The sequence below is a fragment of the Sphaeramia orbicularis genome, chromosome 14 (assembly GCF_902148855.1).
Source record: "Sphaeramia orbicularis chromosome 14, fSphaOr1.1, whole genome shotgun sequence".
NCBI classification, from domain to species: domain Eukaryota; kingdom Metazoa; phylum Chordata; class Actinopteri; order Kurtiformes; family Apogonidae; genus Sphaeramia; species Sphaeramia orbicularis.
The window spans coordinates 13,627,767-13,653,039 of record NC_043970.1 but is presented as its reverse complement, the minus strand read 5'-3'; the positions used below and the strand labels follow the sequence as shown (position 1 = coordinate 13,653,039).

Here is a 25,273-nt window from a genome sequence, read left to right as displayed (position 1 = left end):
TCCCCAGGACATTATATGTATAAATGTGCATGAAAATCAACTCTAAAATACATTTTACTATTAAGCAAAGGGTCCTGCACATTGATCTATTTGCAAATCTCAAATATTTATTTGAAAACATTAATAAAAACTACCTCAAACACTGAAAAATAGCATTTGTTGCCTGTCCCCATTCTCTAATGCTACACTTTACCATGAAATATAATGATTAAAATACTTCAGAATTTTTTTTTTTTTTTTTGCATTGTTGTATGACTCCATATTCCATCTATGCTTTAAATACATTTTTTTCATGAGAAATCCATAATATTTTGGTGAAAATATGCATTTTAGTTATGTCCCTGGGTTCTCACTCTGTCCTGTTACCCTAACACATTCTCCCCTCTGAAAAATTTGGAATGTTCCACAAGTCCCATGTTCAGCAGGAAGTTACGTCAGCTGGATTTTCTGAAGGCTGTGGGAAGATCAAAACTAAGTTATTTCATTTTTTTTCCCTATATATTTGATGATATTGTAACTGTGACTGAGAAGGTTAATCTCAACGCTCAGTCCTGTTACCAAAATTATTTCTTAGATGTTATTTGTTTACCTTAAAAATACATATTTTTTGCAAATCACAAGAATGTGCTCAGTGTCCTCCTGCTATTACCATGAATGCCATGTGGCTGTATTTCATGAACTTGCTAATTCTGTGCTAAAAACTCATTCCTGTTACTTTCAGTCCTGTTACTCAAATAAAGAGTAACAGGACTGAGTAACAGTAACAGGAGTGAGTAGCATCCTCTGGTTTATTGATTTATTAGTGAATGTTACTCAATATAATACTATTCACTAGATTTTAAAGTTTTACAGTTGAAATTACTCTATTCATTTGGCTAGTTCTGTTATAGTATATAGAGCAATCTGCACGTGTCTGTGCAACCTCTAAATATTAATTAATTTGCGTAAAATTTGGACCGAAGTAATTTGGCCAGATATGGAACCAAATGCAGGGTTCTAATCCAGAGAATCTGAAAAAAAAAATGTTTTGGACCACTCTAACACACACACACATATTCATTCCTGTTACCCAATGTTCATTCCTGTTACTGAATAACTTTTTCTAAAAAATAAAGCTAAACCACCGGATTTTTTCAATTATGTGTGGTCCATTCTTTGTCCAAGTATTTAATTAATTGCATCATAAAAATTTTTGATAAATTTGAGGTTTGGGTCTCCTTTAAAATGAAAAAATGACTTTGCAGTTTTAAGAAAATTACAACTTGCGTGCATATATAGTGATTTTTTAGTCACAAATATTAATTATTTTAACATGTAACCAACCATTTCTTTAAAATAAACACTTTGTTGAGAGGAAAACAAAGGAATTAGTTGACAAGCTTTTAAGTGTGCTTTTTAAATGTCACATGACTTTTTGTAACAGGACTGAGAAAAATGCAATCATGTTCCGCTTAAAAACCTTGTAAAAAATGAAATAAAGTTGCCTGAGATGGACAAATACACATTTTGAATAGTTAAATATGTGTGTTATTAGATTCAGTGTTGAAAAAAGACTAAAAAAAAATGAAGTTTAATTTGGAAGAGTTATAACAAGCAAATGACACCCATTCGGTGGAATGGCCCTACAACTTTGTCCTAAAGAAGAATAAAAAAGCAAAATAATAGACTAAAACACAAGAATAGATTAAAATGACATAAAAAAACATACAAACGTTTAATGTCTGAACCAGATATTTTCATAGAAATTGTAGAGCAGTGTTATTATCATTAGTGTTGTTAGTAGCATTATACATAAAAAGTTATATTTTGGGTCTATTTGTTATTTGTCTGTTACTCAAAAACTACTGCAATTATCATGAGAATTGGTGGAAGGGTAGGACGTGGCAAAGGAGGAACACACATTTTGGAGTAGATCCATTATGAGATGAATTATAAGAGACAGTTACTGAACTCTGGGGCCTTGGCAGTGGTACACACTCCCAACATGCCCTTGTTATTTATAGAGAATTCATAGTAAGTGTTATTTTTTTTTTACCTCTTTGTCCTGCCAAGTTCAGATGAATTGCCAAAAACAGAAGATTAACTATTTTTCTTTCCTCTTAAAACTTGAAGCAAACTGATCTTACTTGTAGAATGATGGTTTTTCTTTGTCATTTAGATTTTCTACACTTGTCCTTGGTTTCACTTTCTGTCATCCTCTTCAAATGAATACCTTGTTGACATTAGGAGAAGTGCTTATACACTGCTGCCACCGGTTGAGCTATACCCAGCATAAGAAGTGCATTTGATTAAAGCCATGAAATGTAACAAAGTCTAACAGCATCTGCTTAGGAATCCCAAACACAGCCAGTAAATCATGCAGGTACGAAGGGTGGAAATCATCATCATCGTCAGCGCCATTACTGCCATCCTTCACATCATTGTTGTTTTGGCTTAATTGTAATTATTTCACTTCGTCTGCACAATCATGGTGACATCCAATTCTCATAACGGTCACTGCATCATCAACATGATAGTCGCCATTATCATCTGGTTCACATTTCATCTCAGGCCTGTCATTTCACTATCTTCCATCTAGAGTGAAAGAGCGTTCAGTGCATGTAGTGGGAGGGAGATGCTTTTCTTTGTGTGTGACAACAATTACCTGGACGTATGATTTAATTTAAAGCAGTAAAGCAGTTGCCGCCTGTAGACCTGAGTAGATTTAGCCAAGTAACTTCTTAATGCGTTTTCTGGAGAGTGTTCAAAACCTCTATTGGATTTTTTTCCTTTTTGCCCTTCCTCTTCGCTGTCTCCATCCTTCCCTCCATCATCCCTCCGCCCTCTACCCCCCCTTTCCCCCTTGTGTTTCCATCCCTCGCTGCCTCTCTCTCCGCTGCCTGGTCTCATGGTGCCACTAGGGTTGAATATGAAACTCGCACGGCTGGACAGGTGCAAGACAGCATGGCGGTGTCACTGGAGAGGCAGCGAGAGGAGGGCACATGAGATAACGGTGGTCTCGCTATGCCCTGCCACGGCTGTATCTGATGCTCTGTCAATCATATCCTAACCTAGCATGAGCCCCTAGCTGGGATACAATGCATAACGTACTGTACTTGAAAAACACAACAAAAAGGATTCAATAGTGTCATGTGTTAGATCCCTTTTTCTCCTCAGTATTTTAAGTTTAAAGCTTGTTATTTTATTATGTGAAAACAATAGTGTGTGGTTGAACAAATAATGATTCATACCAGAAAAAAAAAAAGGACAAAAAGCATGTACATCACTGCATACAATGATTTAGCCTGTTCTTCTACTTACAGTATAACACCTCCTTCATAATGATTATGTAAAGAAAAAGTAGAAGACAAAAGAAGTTTCGGTAACACTTTACTTGAAGGTCTAGTTTATAATGCATTAAGCGCACATTCATAAGACATTATAATGCATTTATAATGCATTATAAAAGTCATTACAGCAGTTTATAATCATGTACAACAACTTATACCAAGGTTAATAAAGTATTATAAGTGTAGGCATAATGTATTCTAAATTCAGCTTTCATTATGTTTTATACATCCATACCAAAGTGACAACAGTGTTTGAAGGAAGAATCTCCAGTCCTGGGTACAGAACACATTCTAACCGTCATAACTCACCAGTTATAAAGACACAGAGAACTGCTCTGACATGTAGTTTCTGAAACTGAATAATGCCTTAGAAACATCAATAATAAGTTGCAGGATGACTTTAAGAGCTTTTAGTAAAGTGACAACACTGTATAGGGTTATTAGCAATTGTATGATATTGTAACACAAGTATGATGACTTACAAGCAGTATGTACTGGCTCTTAAGTAAAGTGTAAGTCAAAAATTACACATGAAACTGTTCTTAATGACTCTTTATTTTGCAAAAACAAAACATTAAAAGAACAGAGACAGTAAATAGAAGTGTTCCATGTGGTTTTATACATAAATAAAAAATAATGTGGCAGCACTAAACCTTTGTTAATTCAAACACATGCTTTTTTTAAAAAAATAAATATGAAATCCCTAAAATACATGGGTATATGGACCAGTGACAAAACCTAACAAAAGTTCCCCACCTAAAAAAATGAATTCCTTCACATTGCTTTGGTATGGATGTATAAAACATAATGAAAGCTGAATTTAGAATACATTATGCCTACACTTATAATACTTTATTAACCTTGGTATAAGTTGTTGTACATGATCATAACCTGTTGTAATGGCTTTTATAATGCATTATGAATGCATTATAATGTCTTATGAATGTGCGCTTAATGCATTATAAACTAGACCTTCAAGTAAAGTGTTACCGAAGTTTCACTGTTATCTTCAGTTCTATACTGAGCTGTCAACCCTTGGCAAAGTATGCCATTTTTGGGGAAAAGAATAGAAATATTTTTCTCTTATGTCAGTGGTTCCCAACCTTTTTTGGCTCGTGACCCCGTTTTAACATCACAAATTTCTGGTGACCCCAGATATTCAAAATGGAGACTTTTTTTTTTTTTTTCCAAAATAAATTTTTGATCATGTAATAGCTTAAACATTCTTCTTCCCTTATCTACACTTTGCTTTACTGGGCACAAGCTCCCAAGTGAATATACTGAGCTGTTCTGTAGATTAACACTGTGAGGTAAATCCTAAATGCATACATGATGGAATTAAAATATCTAGCAACTAGGTCTATGTTACGTTACCAATAATTTCATTTCAGTGGCATTATATCCCATTTATTAAAAACTTTAACACAGTGGTTCCCAACCTTTTTTGGCCTGTGACCCCATTTTAACATCACAAATTTCTGGCAACCCCAAACATTCAAAACAGAGACTTTATGTTTTTTTGCTAAAATTAATTTGATTTTGATCATGTAATAGTTTGCTATACTATGTTGCAAATAAACGTTAATTTAAGACAACATTTAGTCTACATAATGTAAATTATTATGGACAAGTGGTGGCTGCTCGTCTTTCAGATAGGAGAAGCTCATTGTTGGCTTACATCAAAAAAAAATTGTCAGGTTATTTAAACATAAATTCCGCCCTCTGTTCCTTTTTAAGAAAATGGTCAGTGACCTTATTGTATCAAGTAGGCGTCTTTTCCAGGGACTGGACCAGCGTCCTCTTAATGTCCAGCAGAGCTAGGCTGCTTAGATTGCCTTGGCCCATTGTGTTGTGGGTGTAAGAGTTCAGCCTTTTTAAAATAGAGATGCTCCTTTCACTCGACCTAGCCAACAGTATGATTGATTTAACTATCTACAAAACGATATTAAACTCAAAAAAGAAATGATTAAATTATGTAACTGAAACAAGACAACGCTGAAATTATGTTAAATTGAAACAAGGAAGTACAATGAGTGTGTTTTATTTACAGTGCAAGAAATGAACGAGTAATTACATAGTGGTTTCTCTCTCGATTTCACAGCAGAATGCATGGTGATATTAAACTGAACTGTGTCAGTGAAGGAGTAGATCTGAAAAAAGCTGTCAATCAAACGGGATTCAGCCTTTCGACTGATCCTCCAATCAGCACGTGGGATTCTGGCGTCCAGCCCGGCCAAGCTCCGCCCACAGCTCCATTCACCCCCAGAGACGCCGAGCATCCGGGGGCGGGACAACATCGTGGCATTTATCCAATTACTGTCCAGTTTTGAGGCAATGAAAAAAACTGTTCCACTCAGTCCCATTGAAGCCCATAGACGCCCGCAGTCTACGGACAAATGCACTGAGCAGAGATCGAATGAGAAAACAGCGCAGCGGGAATGGAGGAGAAGTGAACAACATCGTGTCCGTTGATTTGTGATAAAGCTGATTCTGAACAAACTTGTCTGAGAGATGAACGTGTTCAAACACATTTGTAGTCAATGAAATGTCAACACAACCGTACATATTTAACCATTTAATTTTCGCAATTTTAGGGGAAGCCGGGCTTCCACTGCAGTCTATGAGAAATCGCCACTGTTATGGATGGAGGCAGAAAAGCCAGGTGTAGATTACTGCACAAAGTGAGAATTTGATTTTCCTTGGTCAGGATATGTACAGTCAGTCCAGCTTGGATTTACAAGGCTGACAATTAATACTGAACAAACAAGACCTCAAACTATGAATTATGAAAGAGCTGCAGCATCTGAAACTGACCACAATGAACATTTGACAGATAAACAGTACCACAGGGCTTCAGTTTCAGCTTCACAGTTTGTCATGTCTTTTATGTTTTGGGATTGTCTCTCTCAACTCACCATATATTTTTTTATTGGTATGCTTTTATTTTAATCAATTACTAGAAATTTCAGGCGACCCTATTTGAATTCCAGGCGATCCCACATAGGTCCTAACCCCAAGGTTGAAAAACACTGTCTTATGTAATCCTAAAGGTAATGGAATGTTTCTACAGAGTTACATCAACTTTCATGACAAAATCTGAAACTAATCTGACACACAAAAGCTCTAGGAAAGATAAAAAGAATCGGGTGAGTCAGTGGTCGTTCTGCATCACGGACCGGATATGTCAGTCCCAGATTCATATAATTGGTTGCCCTGCATATTTATAGAATGCAACTTGCTCCCATCCACCTAATTGTGTTTCAGTAACAATGGCCAAAGCTTCTCAAAGGAAAGACAAGCTTTTGAAAAATCCAGTTGCACAAATTTTATGAATTTGGCTTAGAGACATAATTTGGTGGCATGAAGGCAGTTGAGGTCAGTTTTAATTTTTAATATTTTTGAAATACAACAATGATTTATTTAGTCCATGTGGCCAGTCTCACAATGAACAATAGCCTGCACCCGAGGTACATCATAGCCCGGCTCAGTGTGTCCCTGGTCAATGTGTTAATAATGTAATTAAAAATAAGACCGCACATCACCTCAAAGTTGACACGCGCAAGAAATAATCTCCTTCAGGTTGCCTGTGCTTTTGGTGTTGTGACAGTAGAAAAAGGCTGAATAACATTGGAGACTGCATTCATTATATAATTAGCCGCTGGTGATGGAATGCTTATTTTCAGACATGGTGAGCATTGTTGCGTTATTATTATTCATTGTATCAATTCCTATCCTAAATCACAAAACATACAAATATGAAAAACAGGAAATTCAGTGTCTAGATCACAGGTGTCAAACATCCGGCCCGGGGGCCAAATCTGGCCCACCAAAGGTTCCATTCCGGCCCACAGGATGAAAGTGCAAAAATTTACCTGAACAGTCAAGGTTGTCAAAAATCATTTTGGTTCAGGTTCCACATACAGACCAATGTGATATACAGTAAAAGTAACAACACAATAACCCATAAATAATGACAACTGCAAATTTTCTTTGAGAAAAATTATGTGTAAAAAATTTAAGTGAAAAAAATAACATTACACTGTGAAAATATTTACATTTACAAAGCTATTCTTTCACAATAAAATGCAAATAAATACATAAATAAAAACAAAGATGAACAACCTGAAATGTGCAATTTTAACAATATTCTGCCTGTTACTAAATGTTTTGTGTATTTATGGATCCACTGTGATCTGTAGTTGTGTTAATAATAATATTATTTCATATATTATATAATAATTTTGAGTAATTTAATTGGTTATTGAGCGATTTAATTGGTTGTCCTCTGTAAGTCGCTTTGGAAAAAAGTGTCTGCCAAATGCATAAACATAACATAAACACAATAAGAGATGTAATATTGTAGAAATTGTTCAAATTTTAGTTCCATACTCCAAAATTTTAACAATATTCTACCTGTTACCAAATGTTTATGTAACACTGTGTGTAATGCACATGTATAAATAATAAGTTGAGGCATAATATTGTTAAAATCGCACTAATTTTTCAAATGAAATTTCTGTTTTTTCAGGTTATTCTATTCTATTAATTTAAATATTTTCGTAATTATTATTATTATTATTATTATTATTTTTTTTTTTTTATTTTTTTTATTTTACCAAAACAAAAAGAAAACTTGGATTTGTCATTATTTATAGGTTTTTAAGTCAATATTTTACTGGTCTGGCCCGCTTGAGATTAAATTGGGCTGAATATGGCCCCTGAACCAAAATGAGTTTGACACCCCTGGTCTTGATGACCTGCTTCTATAACGATTTGCAGTGAAACACAGCTATGTACAGTACATTAAAAAATTGGCTTCAAGTGTGAGACGCAAGTAATAGGTAAAATAAGAAGAAGAGAAGATATGCAGAATTTCAAGTAAACGAAAGCAGATGTTGATGGATCCCTCCTGATAATAAAGATCACATCACACAACTGGGTGCACTTTTCATGGCTTTGCAAACCAAGTATAATTTCAGTGTTTTAATGAAAAATATGATTCATATCATGTCTACATGTACAGTACATCAATTAATACTTTATTACAAAAGCATTCATTCATTCATTCATTCATTCATTATCTGAACCTGCTTTATCCTCACTAGGGTCACAGGGGTCGCTTGGAGCCTATCCCAGCTACTGAAGGCGGGGTACACCCTGGACATGTTCCCAGTTCATCACAGGGCTGATACATAGAAACAAACAATCACTCTTACATTCACACCTATAGGCGATTTAGATTAACCAATTAACCTATCAGTGCATGTCTTTGGATGGTGGGAGGAAGCCGGAGTACCTAGAGAGAACATGCAAACTCCACACAGAAAGGTCCCACCCCCATTGGTGTTGGAATTGAACCCAGGATTCTTGCTGTGAGGCACGAGTGCTATCCACCACACCACAGTGTCGCCCATTATTACAAAAGCAATATTAACAAATCTGTGGAAATTATTACACAAGGGAAAGTAGACCTTGAAGGTTGTTTGCCTCATTTAATCCACCTCTATATGGACACCATTAGTTGCATGAACCACATTCAGACAGTACTGGATTTCTGACCATGTTGGCTGTATCATAGACTCATCAATGGTGTCCAGAGTGTGATTTGTCTAAAAAACTGAGGGGGAGATGTTTTTTTTTTTTTTTTTGTGTTTGCAGGGGGGCGCAGCAGTTATATACGTTGGGGTCCATAACTATCATAACTAACGCTGGCATGAAATGAAAGTGAAACTTTACATACTTTCAACATCCAACTCCTGGGTTCTATGCCTCTATTATACAGCAGACCTTACACGAACTTTTCACAACTTCTAACCTGTATCCACCAGACACACAAATGCTGGGCCCCATGAATTTGTCACACTACCCCCCCCCCCCCCCCTCCCCGAGTGGATGGGGACGTTTGTGAATTCTGAGACTGCCAACAGCTTGGTTCAGGTGTACGTTAGTGCCAGTAATGTAGGATATAGGTGGAAGAAAACTGTCACAACCTGCCTGTTATTTCAATTGGTTGGTTGTCCCCCCTGAAGATGAACCCCCCCCCCCCCCATCCCTTCCAACAAATCACACCCTGATGGTGTCAATGGCATCAGTAATCTTTTGCTTCAGGTCGTTGTTGTCCTGTATCGTTGTTCAATACATGATATCTTTAACATAACCCCATAGAAAGAAATCCAGGACAGTGATATCTGGTGAACGAGGTGTCCAGGGGATTGGACCATCCCTTCCAATCCACCAATCTGGAAATGTTTTATTTAGGAACCCACCAACATGCAGTCCCCAATGTGGTGGTGCACCATCTACCTGGAAAATGATGGTTGGTTGAAGGTCATCCAGTTGTGGTGACACATACACTACCAGCCAAAAGTTTGGACTTCTCATTTAAATGGCATGAGATGGACCACAGATGACCAAGAAGTACTCAGCATCACTGGGAACTCCTTCAAGACTGTTGGAAAACATTTCAGGTGACTACCTCATGAAGCTAATCCAGAGAATGTCAAGAATGTGCAAAGCAGTAATAAAAACAAAATGTGTCTATTTTGAAGAATCTAAAATATCAAACATGCTTTGAGTTATGTCCCACTTTTTTTAACTACATAATTCCATATGTGTTCATTTATAGTTTTGATGCCTTCAGTGAGAATCTACAATGTAAATAGTCATGAAAATAAAGAAAAAACAGGTGAGTCCAAACTTTGACGGTAGAGTATTCAGTCAAGAGGTCAAAGTAAACATTTGCACTAACTGATCTCTCATTGAAAAAAAAGGGACCAACCACTGAGTACATAGAACAAATCTGATTACCATATCTCATCAACTGCTTTTGTAATACATTTTTTAATTTGTAAAGAGACTTTGTGGACACCCGGTATTATGCTCATGCCTGCACAAAAAAACATTGGCCCTTTCATGCATGGATTATAAGAACGTTAATCAAGATGTTTTTCTTTATTCCTCTTTAGGCATTTAAAAAACACTGATATTATTATTATTATTTTTTTTAATGAAGCTATTTTTCATGGAGTTGCAAAAATGTGCGTTTCATTCTTAAGCAACGAAACGTGTATTTACTGATATACTATGTGAAAACTATGAAATAAAAACATTTAATGCTGCTAATTTGATGTTTTCTCACATTTTAACATACACTACAAACAAAAAGTTATGGATATTTAAAATTTTGGGGCTATGTTTTTTCAGTTGGGATTTTTGCACAACATTTTTTACTTTTTTTGTGTGAACTGAATTGAAACACATTTTTTAATGACCAGACACAGTTTTATTTGCAAATGGCAAAAATGACAAAAAAAAATAAAATAAAATAAAATAAAATAAAATCCTTAACTTTTTGTTTGTAGTGAACTCCAATACTTGTCACTTCATGGAGATAATACTCCAAAAAAAAAAAAAAAAAAAAATCTTTTGTTGATAATTACAGTCTGATAACGATAACAATGAATTGATTTATGCTCAAACATGTTAGATATGGTTTATCAAGAACAGCGAAGTTACAGTAATGTTATCAGTTGCAGTGTATTGTGTATTGTGTTGGCTGATATGAAACAAAATAACAAAATCCATGAATATACAAGAGAACAGCTGTAGAATAACTGTCCACTTTAGTGACTACTATGCATGAAAGGGTTAATACAGAGGAAGCCTATAAAGATTGGATAAAGAGTAAGTCACAAGCCTTGTCTGTGTTCTGGGACTGCAACCGGTACTGACTGTCACTTTTCGAAGACACCTTCAAATGATCCAACCATTGGATCCTTTGCTGCGTCCACTTACCTAAGATTCATTGCACACCAATGATGTTTGTGTCTGAAAGATGGCGGCGACAAAAAAGTGTGAGATGAATATACTGAATATTTCAACTTATTGAAATAGCTCATGATACATCCAAACAACCTCAAAACTTCATATTTTAGTTTTTAAAAAGTTATGCTACATGAGGTATAGAGATGGTTGTTGCTATATTTTCATTTTCATTTATTTATTTGTATCAGACATGTAAATAGTTACAGTCCATAGAGTATAATGAACATTTAAAAAATTATAATAAAAAGGGTTATAAATATAAAAAACAACACGCAATGCACACACCCTATCTTCAATAACAAGTATAAAGATGCTGGTGCCAGTATTTAACAAGTGTAGAATCAGCATAAGAGTCAGAGTTAACAATTGTAAAAACCACAATATTTCTAGAGTGACTTAAACACAGTATAAAATTAAAAATTGCTTTCCATAACATCTCATAATAAGAGCGAACATTATTAAAACAGAACATACCACTAGCACTACAGCTACGATAAAAAACATATATAATACGGAATGCATTGTTAAAAGCAACTCTGACTGAGTGAGCAGTACAATGTTTACGATTAACCCATGAGTAACAGAGATAAATATTCGAGCAAAAAGATATGAACAATTTATACTTAACAATAGTGGAAGAAAAATAAAACCTGCGAGAGATAAAATTACTCCTGCCATAAAGACTCCTAACCTTAGTTTGAATGTCATTATCAGCACTAAGGTTATCAGATACAATGTCCATTTTTTTTTTTTTTTTTTTTTTTTTTTTTATGTAAGAGCTATCGCAGTTTTCTAAATGAAATCCAACTTATGCAATTTAAACACACCACAATCTTCTGAACTCAAACCAAAAAGCTTTAATCATCACCTAATGACAGGCTTATTTCAACAGGCTATTTCCAGTGAGTTACACTGCATAAAAACTAAAAAAAAAAAAGAAAAAAAAAAAAAAAAACCTTTCTTTGGAAAATCCAAAGAAAGGTGGGAATCAGACTTAAACATTACAATTGAAGACGCCCTCTGGTCCGATTTGTGTGAGAACAGCATATCAGCCACTATAAACTCAAAATATAGGCTTATCCATTACAACTTTCTGCATCAGTTATATCTGACTCCAGAAAAAATCCATAGGTCTAAACCTGAACTCTCTGATGTATGCTTCCGATGTGCAGTAGAAATTGTTTCATTTTTACATTGTACTTGGTCGTGTGTGAAAGTCAGAGATTTTTGGCTGGGCTTATGTGATATTTTGTCTAATGTTACCAAGAGTTCAATACCCCTGGATCCTGAAATCTGTCTAATTGGCAATTTTATGAAGATTAATGAACCACTAAACAAATATCAAACAAAATTCCTCGAAATAGCCTTGGCAGTAGCTAGAAAAATTATTGCTGTTACATGGAAGTCTGATTCTCCCATTCCTTTAACCAAATGGTACACAGAGGTGAAAAGTTGTGTCCCTTTAGAAAAAATAACATATAGCCTAAGAAAGTCATCTAAAACTTTTGTTAGAATTTGGCAACCTTATTTAGACTATGTAGGTGCAATTGTAACTTAACTGGTCTTATTTTGTCATGCCATGTGTCCTTTTGAACAAAAAGTAAGAGCAGGAGTCTCCCTGTTTTTTTTTTTCTTTTTTTTTTTTTTTGTTCTTTGAGTGAGCGGGGGGGGGGGGGGGGGGCAGTATTTGTCACATTTGTTTGTTCCATTGTTCTTTTTCTTTATTTGTAAAATGAAAATTTGAAAACCAAAATAAAATATTTTTTTAAAAAAAGAAAAAAAAAACTTCCTCTCAGTTGAGTAAAGGAAAAATGAATTCTGACAACGATGTTAGTAAAACACTATAATGTTAATGTTAAACTATTGATATTTGATAGTGTGACAATGGTGCTGCAGTGGATAGCACTTGTGCCCCAACACCAGTCTAAAGGGGTGGGACCTTTCTGTGTGGAGTTTGCATGTTCTCCTCATGTCTGTGTGGGTTCTCTCTGGGTACTCCAGCTTCCTCCTACTATCCAATGACGTGTACTGATAGGTTAATTGGTTAATCTAAATTGCCCATAGGTGTGAATATGAGAGTGATTGTTTGTCTCTATATGTCAGCTGCGATGAACTGGTGACATGTCCAGGGTGTACCCCGCCTTCACCCATAAATAGCTGGGATAGGCTACCATGACCCCCCTGACCCTACTGAAGATTCAGAAAATGAGTGAATGAATGAATAAATATATTGATCAGGTTATGTAGCCCTGATCACCCACTTTTTGGGGAGTTTAATTTGCTCCCCTCTGGTCGCCGTTTTAGGCTTCCTCAATTGAGAACTGGACGGGCTAGGGACTCCTTTATTCCTGCGGCTATTAGGAATCTGAATTCACGTAGCTGATATCTAGTTTTTGTTTTTTTGTTTTTTTTCTTATGTCAATTTTTAAAATCTTTTATGTGAATTATTTATTTTTTAACGTCCGAGGCCATATGGCAATTAACTTGTGTACTGCCCAATTGGACCTGTTTTTTTTTTTTTTTTTTTTTTTTTTTTTTTTTTTTACTTGTGTTGGGAAGGGGAGTGGCTTCGTTGTGTGTTGTCCTGTTTTATGTAATTTTATTGGGGTGGCATATGGGGGTGCTGTTTATGAGTATGTGTTTCTGTGTATGTGTTTATGTGTTTATGACCCCTGCTGCACACCGAATTTCCTTTTCTAAGGATAAATAAAGTTGAAAGTTGATACGTGAAACATGTTTTGTAGAAATTTCCAGCTGGATTGGTTTAGATCCAGCTTTACATCTTAACTCTGATCAATAAAAATAAGTTCTGTAAATTAGTCCCCTGCCCTGAACGTTCATCTAACATTAAAATCACTATAGTAACTTAATACTGCACAACACCGGTTGCGCTTTTGTGCACGGAAAAATACTTTCTTATCCTTTTTCTTATCAAAAAGTATAACTAAATTAAATTTTCTCCACCACTATGTTCAGCACCTGTATCTGAATCAAGGTTACTGCCCATAACAATCCCCTTTCACACTGTCTGTCTAATCTACGGCCTGTATTTATTGACGTTTCCTGAGATCAAGGTCTGGCTTTAATACTTGATTCATTTAAGTCAAATTCCAAAAGCTGAAGCCAGCCCAAAGCTACATGGTATAGTAGACTGAGAGGTACGCCTGCAGATACTGCCAAAAAAAAAAAAAAAAAAAACTTTGCTGCTCCACCCACTGTCAGGAGACTCATAAAATCAAATGAGTGGAATAAGTGTGTCAATAAACCAAAATCCCAAATCCCGTATTATTCTTTTGTTCTATGATAATGGCCATCTAGTGAATGCAACAATTGTATTGTGTGTGACAGAGATACAAGTCTGTCTGGCATCGTCCTAATATCCTGCTCTGCCTCTCACTCTCTTTCTACCTCTCCCACTCGCCCTGCCTTCAAGACAAAATGTCAGAACCTCCCAAGTGAGGGGAGACATTTCATGGTTTTGAACAGCTCTTTCACCACCCTCCTCCGTGTTTACCTTTTCCCCCAGCCAAGTGAGTCGGACTCCTGCACACAATGCGAGAGGTGGTAGATAAAGAGGGAAAAGAGCAGGCAAAAAGACACATCACCTCTGTCTGGCCTGTATTAAAAGACCCATTAGGGGCCTTGTATTCCTTTTATGGCCTGCTTCTCTGCTGAATTAGTTTGAAATATATGTGTGTGTAGCAAATGTTTGTGCATGCACATGTGTTTTTTTGCAACTAACTAGCAGCCGGCATCCAAATATTGCAACACCTCCCCCTGCTGGATCTACTGCAGTGAGTTGAGCAGATGAATAATAGAGGCATATTCTCTCTGTATCTCTGCGTCTCAATCCCTCCCATCCTCTAAACGAAACTCAACTCTCTCTGCCTCTGTGTCCTTTTAGTCTAATGTCTCAAAGGCTTTGTCTGTGTGACGCATTCACACATTTATTATCTATATATTCACACATATTATCTATCTATCTATCTATCTATCTATCTATCTATCTATCTATCTATCTATCTATCTATCTATCTATCTATCTATCTATCTATCTATCTATCTATCTATCTATCTATCTATCTATCTATCTATCTATCTATCTATCTATCTATCTATCTATCTATCTATCTATCCTGTTGTTTTTTACATGGTGGGTGGGGCTAGATGACAATGTGAAACAATAAAAGGTGTATGAAAACAGAAAATACATTGCCTGAGGGTGGAACAAATGTCAACAATAACAAATTACATGAGCATTAGCAGTCAGTGTGTGTGTGTGTGTGTGTGTGTGTGTTTGTGTAGGTGTATGTGTGTGTGGTACACAGAGGTGGGGTGACTCAGTATTCCTTATGGATTTCCAATCGTAGAGCAGAGTTTGCGCCAACGAGCAATTATTTACTAAATTAAATTACTATGCATTTCGCCTCTATTTGTGCTCAAGGTGACATAAGTGTCGTGTTTAATATGTATGGAGAATTCCCATGTACAGAGCGCAGTTTCTCGAGGAAGAAACATGAAAAGGAAGAAAGGAGATTCATTTAAAATGATACAAATCTTGAATGTTTGAAAGGGAAATTTGGAGGCTTTTATGAAACAGAGCCTTAGGCAAATCTTTAACCATTAATATGAAACTCCCTGAAAACAATAGTAGTACATCTGTATTTTATAACAGAATATCAACCTTTTCCCCTATTGCTTACAGTGTCTTGAATATGATACCTCTGCATAACTTCAAACAGTGTAGCCTGGGAGAATGGGCTTAAAAAATGAGATGAAACTAATGACATGTCATCTGAAAGCAAAAGATCAAAGTGTGGGTGCTGGCTTTCCTGCCTGCGGTATTACTCAGCCTTTCATTTTAAAGAAAAATAGATATTATATGTTTCTCTATGATTCTAATTCTATTGTAATACAGACAAATACTTTTTTTTTTTACATATATGTGACAGTAACTTTCATTCATTTTTTCCTTGTAATCAGTGCAGGATGTTGCCATTTATAACTGAGCTGTTCAGATGTGCATCTAGTTTGAAGTCCTGTCAAAGCATAAGTCAAGTCTCGAGTCGCCGAGGGCAAATTTTTTGAAGTAAGTTCCAAGTCAAGTAGCAAACCTTTCAGATCTGAATGTCAGACTTTAAAGAAGCGTGACATTTGGTTACGTTCCAAGCTGGATACATACAGATATAATTATTGAAGTTCATTGTTTAAAGATATATATATATGTTTTATCTTTGTCAGGTCAGAAGTTAATGATATGGTTCTTTTTATCGTCGGAGACAACCTTTCACAGCTAGGGGGAATTTAGAGCAACTACGTGACCAATTTTTAAGCCAGAGTAGCCACGGAAAACCACACAGAAGTCCGTATAGAGAGACCACCACACTTTCATGTACACATCAGTGAACACAGGAGGGGGATTATACACAGCAGTGCACATACAAATTAATCATTTCATTGTTTTAGTGGAGTGGTTTCCAAACTTTTATGGCTCGTGACCCCATTTTAGCATCATAAATTTCTGGCGACCCCAGACATTCAAAACTGAGACTTTTTTTTTTTTTTTTTGCTGCAATTAATTTTTGAACATGTAATAGTTTGCTGTATTATGTTGCAAATAAAGGTTAATTTTACACAACATTTAGGCTATATAATGTATATTATTATGGACAGAGGCATAAAAGCTAGGTTGAGATTACCGCACAAAGTGAGAATATATAAATAAATATAAAGAATAACTATGAATTATGAAAGAGCTGCAGCATCTTAAACCGACCACAATGAACATTTGAAGATAAACAGGACCACAGTGCTTCAGTTTCAGCTTCAGAGTTTCTAATATCTTTCATGTATGTGATTGTGTCTCTCAACTCACCATGTATTTTTTATTAGCAAGTTGTTTTTTTTTTTGTTTTTTTTTATCAATTACTAGAAGTTTCAGGCAACCCCATTTGAATTCCAGGCAACCCATGTGGGGTCCCAACCCCAAGGTTGAAAAACCCTGTTTTAGTGTGTGTTTGACCTGAATATAGGGATCCAGGTTTTCTAAATAATAATCTTCCAAGGGGCTGTTCAGTTCTATAGTATGTAATAACTGCCAAAATGCAATACAGGAAAACTCTTCCAAACTTGATCCTAATTCATTCCTGATTTGTATTTGTATTTGTAGATCATATCAGGTATTTGTTCCCACTGAGAAGATTAAAAAAACATGTTTCTATTGATAGCTCTAGGTTAAAAATTCTCATAATGTAACAAAATTATTCATATCACTACCAGAAAACTGCTACTTTGCTGTTTCTTTTTGACCATCACTGAACAGCCATATATTGTAAAAAAAAAAAAAAAAAAAAAAAATCAGCAGGAAAGAGGTGAAGGCTTTATATTCATTATTAGAGGAACTGAATGAACTTTACAGCAGGACGGTGCCATAGCATAGGATTCAAAGTTTCCACTTCAACACATGCCAACAGAGATCAAAAGCCTGGGTCTGATTCTGAGCTTGGATGGAATAATATATGCTGTGTGAAGGATTTTCAATTGTATGACTGATTTGGGCATTACAGCAGGGTTCCTTCATAGCAGGAAAAAGTGAAAACCATTCCTACATCTGAGTCTGAATGTTAGGATATGAGGTGGAATCAATCAACATATCCACCTAACGGAGTCTCAGAGTTGTCTCATTATGTTTAATTGGCCAGTAGGGAAGGCTTTAGTGAGTCACAATGAATGCTTTTTATGTGGTTTTAGCTTTTATTTCAATATGCAACACTAAACCTTTCCAAAGACACATTGTGAATTTACAACAACATACCGAAGCATGCCGGAAGACAGCACTATATGTTTTAATATGCTTTTAGTCTGATCAGGATCCATCTACCTTCCTCACTGTTTGCATTTAACCCACTAAGTGTTGATGGATGTATAGCATCCCATGCATTCCCCGGGGAGGTGATGTGAGATATGGTTGGATCAAGTGTACATAGTTTATCAAAGCTTGATTTATGGTTCAACGCGCTGCAGTATGTGCTACCTACCGTATGCATAGAGCTGTAGATGGAGATGCATCTATGACACAAAAGAATTTTATACAGGCTCAGGTTTTGGGAATTTTGAGAAAACTGAAAAGTAAGTGGAGAACATGCAGCTGAAATGTGTTAGACTTGAAAACAAAAGCTTACATGTATCACAGCTTTAGCACTAATTCATGTTTCACACTGTAGTTCCTTAGTCACACACCATGCTGTCCTGGAAGTTTTTTATTGATTTGTGCTCTTGAGACTGGAAAAGCTTGTCCTCGAGAGGAAATTATATTTTGTACCTGTACAAGGCAATACATTTGTTACTGCAGGGTTAAAGCTGGCGCTGTGTCATACTTTCAGGAAGTCAGTTTTGTAGGGTTAACCCACGGGAATACAGAACAAAGCTCTCTAAAACATTATTGTGCAATTATCTGGAAGAAAAAATTGTAATGCTTTTATTTTCCTTTGTAATTGAAGTTGTTGAAATAGTTTTCCTTACAGACTAGATGGTTTGAGGACCATGGCTGTCTAACAGGATATGAGTGAGCAGCAGTGTGTGTCTAAGCAGAAGTGAGCTCCATAGCCTTTTGAACTGCAGAGCTTGTTAGACATATGCATGGCAAATATTGGTTTTGACAGAGAACATCCAGAAGGCCTTCAAAAGAGAAGGGAAATTAGGAGGGATGGGAGCAGACTGAGCAAAAAGAAAACAGAGAGATAGGTAAAGTAAAAGAACATTTGAGCTACAAGGGAGGAATGAACAAAAGCTTTCCCTTCAGAATCCCTGAAGGGTGAAACAGTGCTTAGGTTGAACAGCACAGGAGACAAAGAAGAATTGTAACCAGGTGATGCTTAGGCTGCATGTGGTAAATGTGGGTTTACACTGTGATTTATAGGAGAGAAACACAGCTCTAGGCAGGACACACATAATCTCGAACACACTATATGCGCATGCGACGAGCGTATCCACACACAGGCGAGCACGCACGACACATTCAACATGGGTAGAAAAAGACACCATGTGACTGGTCATCAGTTTAAATCTACCACGTTCATTGGTTTTATAACCTTTTTTGCACAACTGCGTGTGCCAGGTGCTTAGCTGGCCTTCTGGCTGTGACAGGTGCAATAGTCGTGCTGCATGGGGTCAACACAAGTACACAAGTCCACTGGAGCTTACTGTATTACAAGACAGCTGACAGCACACTCATTCCAATAATGTCCTGTAAAGAAAGCTATTTTCAAACTAAACACACGTCCTAATAATTCTGCACTGAACCAAGCAAACGTATTGTCCACATTGGCTTCCAGAGTATTTATGCTTTGACCTTCAAGAATTAGGCAGTGTTTACTGAGTGTGTAGCCAACTAGCTTACTGCAGCAAAACTGAAGCCAGGCCATTGTTTGGGATGAAAGAATTCAAAACCACAAGCGGGTCGAATTTGTTCCACATAAATCCAGTTGTATTACTACAAAGACTGGATTGTATGCAGTAGATATGGTCAGTGAAAACAGCCGCCACCTTACTGCCAAATAAAATGAGTCTGCAAATAGGAACAAATAAATAAATAAATAAAAATGTAATGAGTACTCATTGCATTCGACCTGAAATGCAGAATTCTGCAAACAGCAACAGTTATGAAATCTAATTATCCTTTTTTCATTCAAAAATAATAACATTAATCTCCGTATGCCTGCGTGTGTTATTAACTGGTGACAATGAAGGGCTGTTTCTGTAAGAGTCAGAAAATGAGTTAATTCCACATGAAAGCCATCAAAAAGCCTATAAATAAATCAATTAATTATACAACAGACTGCATGTCATGATGTACGCCAAATAAAACGACCCTCCTGTTGTCTGGTGGTAAATATAAGCATGAATTGCAAAAAAAAAAAAGAAGCTTGACTGTGTAAAAAAATAGAAATGTAATTCACTGATGGTTGAAACTGCAACTTTTAATTATGTTTCATAACTTTCATTATACATATATAAGGTGATCTTATGTCTTTGGCACAGGAAAGTAACAGTCGTCGCTTTTCCATTGACCCTCAAATTGCGCAAATATAAGTTACGCATAAAAATTTACCTAATAGAAAAACGACAATTTTGCCAAAAGTGTAATTTTTCGATTAAAAGTTTTTGCGCTGACATAAGGTGGTTTTTCGGGCATAGCGCAAATGGTATATCACGCAGAACTGCAATGGAAAGACCTTTTTTCGCAACTAGAGTCAGGTGAATTAAAAAAATGGATATTGACGTACGTTACAACAAGCAAAGAAGAAGAAGAAACATGTATGTGTGGACACACCAGGAAACCCAATCATTTTATAATTTAGTACGAGATAGAGGGGTAATATATAATAATAATGAATATATCTGTAAATCAACACCATATTTATGTTCGTTGCCATGTTTATGGAATGACGTCTCGCGCCATCTCACGATAATAAATAAGCAAATCATCGCATTTGTGATTTAATGGAAAAACCGACATTACACACTTCTGTTTTTTCGACATTTAGTATATATTGGTAAAGTTTTGCGCAGATGTCCAATGAAAAAGCGACTAGTGATGACGAAGATGGTTTAGTCTTATTAAAGTCTGATGTATATGTTTAACCCATAAAGACCCAAACATCCGATGACCAAAATAATTTACTGATCTAAAATGTGTAATAACTGCTGATCCACTAATCCTATCATTACATGTAAATAATTGGTGTAAAATACAATTTGTCATCTTTTCATGGTCATCAGATATGACCCATTTGGACATTCAGAGGCTCCGTAGTTACCATGGAAACACTGTCACCTTCTACAACATTGATTCACAAGTAAAACCAATCGAGTTGGATCAAAGACAGTGGATGGAGACACTTGGTTTATGTTCAGTTAATGACACATTTGCTCCAAAAGTCATTTTTTCCTCAGTTTATTCTGTTTTTGATATAATATCCCTCAACTTTACTCTGAGTTTTTATGAACACCTAAATGATCAGTAAATGAAATATAGAAAATACCTTATTTTCACTGAAAAAACACAAAATACAGAAAAATAATATTACAATAAATGGTGATAAATACTTGAGGAAGGTTAACCCTATAACGCCAAACATATCATATTTGATACATGAGTTTTGAAGCCCTCTACATGATCAGTGTGATATTTTTTCTCTTGAAAAACCTGATACATACAATTAGATACATGCAATACATAGATAATCCACCAGGGGGGAGGAATTTGTTCACCAGAGGCCTTTCCAGTGACACTAGATTGTCATGAATGAGGAAGGAGGCAGAACTTTGCAAAGGAATTACCAATTTGTTTGACATGTTTGTTATATTATATATTTCTAGCGGCATTGTACCCATGGTGCCATTCTACGATAGCGCCCTCCCGTGGCGCAAAAGCGGCATTGTACCCGTACACCCTCCCATGCTGCAACATCGGGACATCAATCGGATGGACGCCGGACACAGAACGTGGATTACAGTATGATTTGAGCATTGAGACCCAATGTATCAAATATAATACAAAACTGAAAGTCATACATAGAAATTGATATTTGAAAAACATTTTTTTTGTTGTTCAGAAGGACCAATAAAGGCTCCAGTTTCAAAGAACTGGAATTTTCTGTCAATGATTTAATGGTTCAGGCTTTACAGGGTGAAATACAGAGAAAAAATCATTTGGGAACTGCCACACAAGTAACACTGGGTCCTTATGGGTTAAAAGTACAGGATAATGAAATCAACAGACATGACAAACAGCTGGAAGAGAACAGATAATATTAACTTCTAGATGACAAACTTAAATATTTTCTTAGAGGAACATAATGTAGAATAATTATGATTATTTTTCAATTTCTAGTGTTATTTATTTAATATTTTCTTTCTGTGAAACCTACAGGCATATCATGCTTCATACTTTACAAGTAGCTTTACGCTTCACTGGATCTCTGCTGCTTGTTCTCCAACCTCTGATTTTTCCCAGGTTTGTCTGTGGCCTTCCCTCGACTCATTGTCATTCTTATCATCTTTTCTTCCTATTCTTTCCTTTTTATCGCCTTCTACTGTGTCAGTATTACAGATATCAAAAATATACCTCCCAAATCTTATTCAGAAATATTATTTTTTTCTTCCTGAGCCACGATTACTGACTTTATGCTCTTCCTTCTAAACCTCAGAATAAAAAATGTTGCTATTGCACCAGCATTGCTCGGCTTAGAATTACTGTATTTTGAGGAAAAAAAGTCCATATGAGATTCATAACCAAAAGATTTACACTATATAGTAGACATGGACTGTATGTTGCTGCATCCTTTATAAAATACTTCAAAACACAGTAGAACCTCACTGTACGAGTACACTGTAGTCGAGGAATTAGCTTTGCGAGCCGTGGCTATTGAGAATTTTTTTTCGAAATACGAGAAGAAATCCGCAGTATAAGCAGGTGTTCCTCCCAACAGGAGCAGCCTCTGCAGGCTCACTTCACTCAGCAGAGGAGATTACGAAATTCCCAAATGAGGAAAGTGTAGTGGAAGACGCTATCTCTACGAATAAATTTAAAGAAGCGTTGGCAAAGTAGTGAGAGGTTTTGGGTTTTGTTGGAAAAAAAAATCATCCAGACAGACAAAAGTTCAGGTCGTGCAGCTGCTTTATCTAATGACAATGGTCTGGCGAATTTTTGGAGGATTTTAAAAAGCAGAAGAAAACAGATTTCTCTGGATAGGTTTTTAATAAAACAACCCACGAGTGCAGACAGTGATGAAAGTGAGGTCAGAAAAAACAAAAGGTAAAACGCCAGAAAACTCCAGAAATTCTTCTATCTGATGTTTTACTGGAAGGAGATTCTCCCTCCAGAGAATCACCCTCCTCCTCCTCTTCCTCCTCCTCCTTCTCTGTATTCCTCAAACACTGATCGTCTCAACTTAAAGATAAATAAGTATAATAATAAACCAGTTCATTTGTTTTTATAATTGTTATTTTCCTTCTATCTGCACTTTTTCCATTTTAAAAACCCTTAAAAAAGGATGGTTGTTTTTTGGGGGTTGGAATGGATTAATTCTATTTCATTTAACCCTTTCATGCATAGTGGTCACTACAGTGGACAGCTATTCTACATCTGTTCTCTTGTGTATTCATGGGTTTTGTTGTTTTAGTTCCAAATCAGCCAACACAGTGGACACTTATGGATATGTAACTTTGCTGTTCTTGATAAACCTGATCTACAGTAACATGTTTGAATGTAAATGAATTGTTATTAGACTGTCATTATCATTTTTTTATGTAACAAAACGGGTTTTTTGTATTTTATCTCCATGAAGTGAGTAATAACTAGTATTAGAGTATGTTTAAATATGAGAAAACATCAGATTAGCAGCATTAAAAGTGTTTATATTTCATAGTTTTCGCTGTATATCAGTAAATAAATGTTTCTTTGCTTCAAAAAATCATGATTAAGGTTCTCATAATTCATGCATGAAAGGGTAAATTTCAGTGGGGAAAGCTGATTCGTAAAATGACTACATTGCAAAACGAGCATGATTTAAGCATGAATTCAATCTGTATGTCAAGGTTCCACTGTAGACTAGTCATTGCTATTCCACTGGTGTAACCTGTGGACCTCTGTTCATCTGTAATAATTGCATCGGTTGTCTGTGATCTTAATCCTGTGGGAATCTGCCATGTCTGAAATTTGTAAAGCAAAAATTTACACCACAATGTCCAAAGTCCAGTCCTGTGTGAATAGACCTATAGCTCTTTACTCATGTCTTAGCAAATGCTGCATTACTTGCTTCTCCAAAATGTAGATCTGTATAAGATCGGCACTTTTTACTTGTTTTTCTGAAATGATCCATTAAACTCCTAAAGTCACATTTATAGTCATAACAGATAAAATTGGCTTGAAAGAAAAATCAAGTGATAAAAGATGCACTGTATGTAATGATCACAAAATGATAAAATTAGCATACATTGAGCATCACTGATGATATATTGTACAGAGAAAACAAAATTCCAATATCATAAGTGTCATGTTTTGCCAAATGTTGGATTTCATGCTTGTGTAAATTATACATGAAATGATGAAGATTTTGAACCAAAAAGGGCCCTGAAGTGTATTTGAAATTACATAAATATGGAACTATTTATCAGGTTTTATTTATGACTCATTTTAACTTGAAAACTTTACACATGGTTGTTTATCCAATATCTTGGTTCAGTTGGAAGACAATCCAGATTTGGATCTGGAATCAGGAATTTGTATGGTGCACCTTCAAGGATTTGTGATTTTCACAGAAATGAAGACAATATACTACATATTTGCTACACGACAATATCCACTGACATGGCTAAAGTCTTGCTAATCCAGAAGATGATCTTTATCTCTGCATGTTTCTATTTCATTTCCAAATTTGCTTTTATATGATGGGCATTGATCATAATACAATGCATTCAGATCTGGTTTTCACATCCCACATTTGCTGTGTAAAATATGAAGAAAAACAGAAAGCAATGATTTGAATGCATCTCCAAAAAGTTGGGATGTGGGGAACAAAAGGTGGTAGCTGGAGGAACAATCTATATTATAAAAGCCAAGTGGCCTCTGTGTGTGTGTGTGTGTGTGTGTGTGTGTCAGGGGATTCACACAAAATCTGGAAAGAGCTGACAGCTGCAGTTTGGCATACTTATGTAGTTTTGGTCAAGAAACAGACTAGTGAAAACGGAAAGTTGATAGGACCAATATTTTGGGAGATATTAGTTATTTTGGAATAACAATCATGTTGCTATGGCCAGAACACTTTGATGGTGACTGCTGGACAAATGCGGTACAGCATGCATGAATACACAGCAGCATAAAAACTACCACACCTAGAACCTGTGGATCCCCATGGGTCAGTGTGCTAGTTTGTTGCTAATTTGGTTAAATATCAACAGGTCAGTAACATGGCTGGGCATGAAATCTTGCAAAGGTGGAGTCTCTGAGGAGTAAAGGTGATCAGAGGTTCACCAGTCTGTGAGAAACTGTCTACAAAGCCATATCAGAAGAATGCACTCATTGTTCATTCACTCCATTTCCATACCAGAGCTGCTCA

The 25,273-nt window shown here is 36.0% G+C and overlaps 1 long non-coding RNA gene across 1 annotated transcript; it reads left to right on the top strand.

Annotated features, from left to right (window-relative positions):
• On the top strand, nucleotides 1-25,044 carry LOC115433555 (uncharacterized). The gene is made up of 3 exons (XR_003937380.1): nucleotides 1-158; nucleotides 8,165-8,170; nucleotides 25,033-25,044. It is a non-coding gene; the product is annotated as an uncharacterized LOC115433555 (long non-coding RNA).
• Nucleotides 25,045-25,273: the final 229 nt, after the last annotated feature.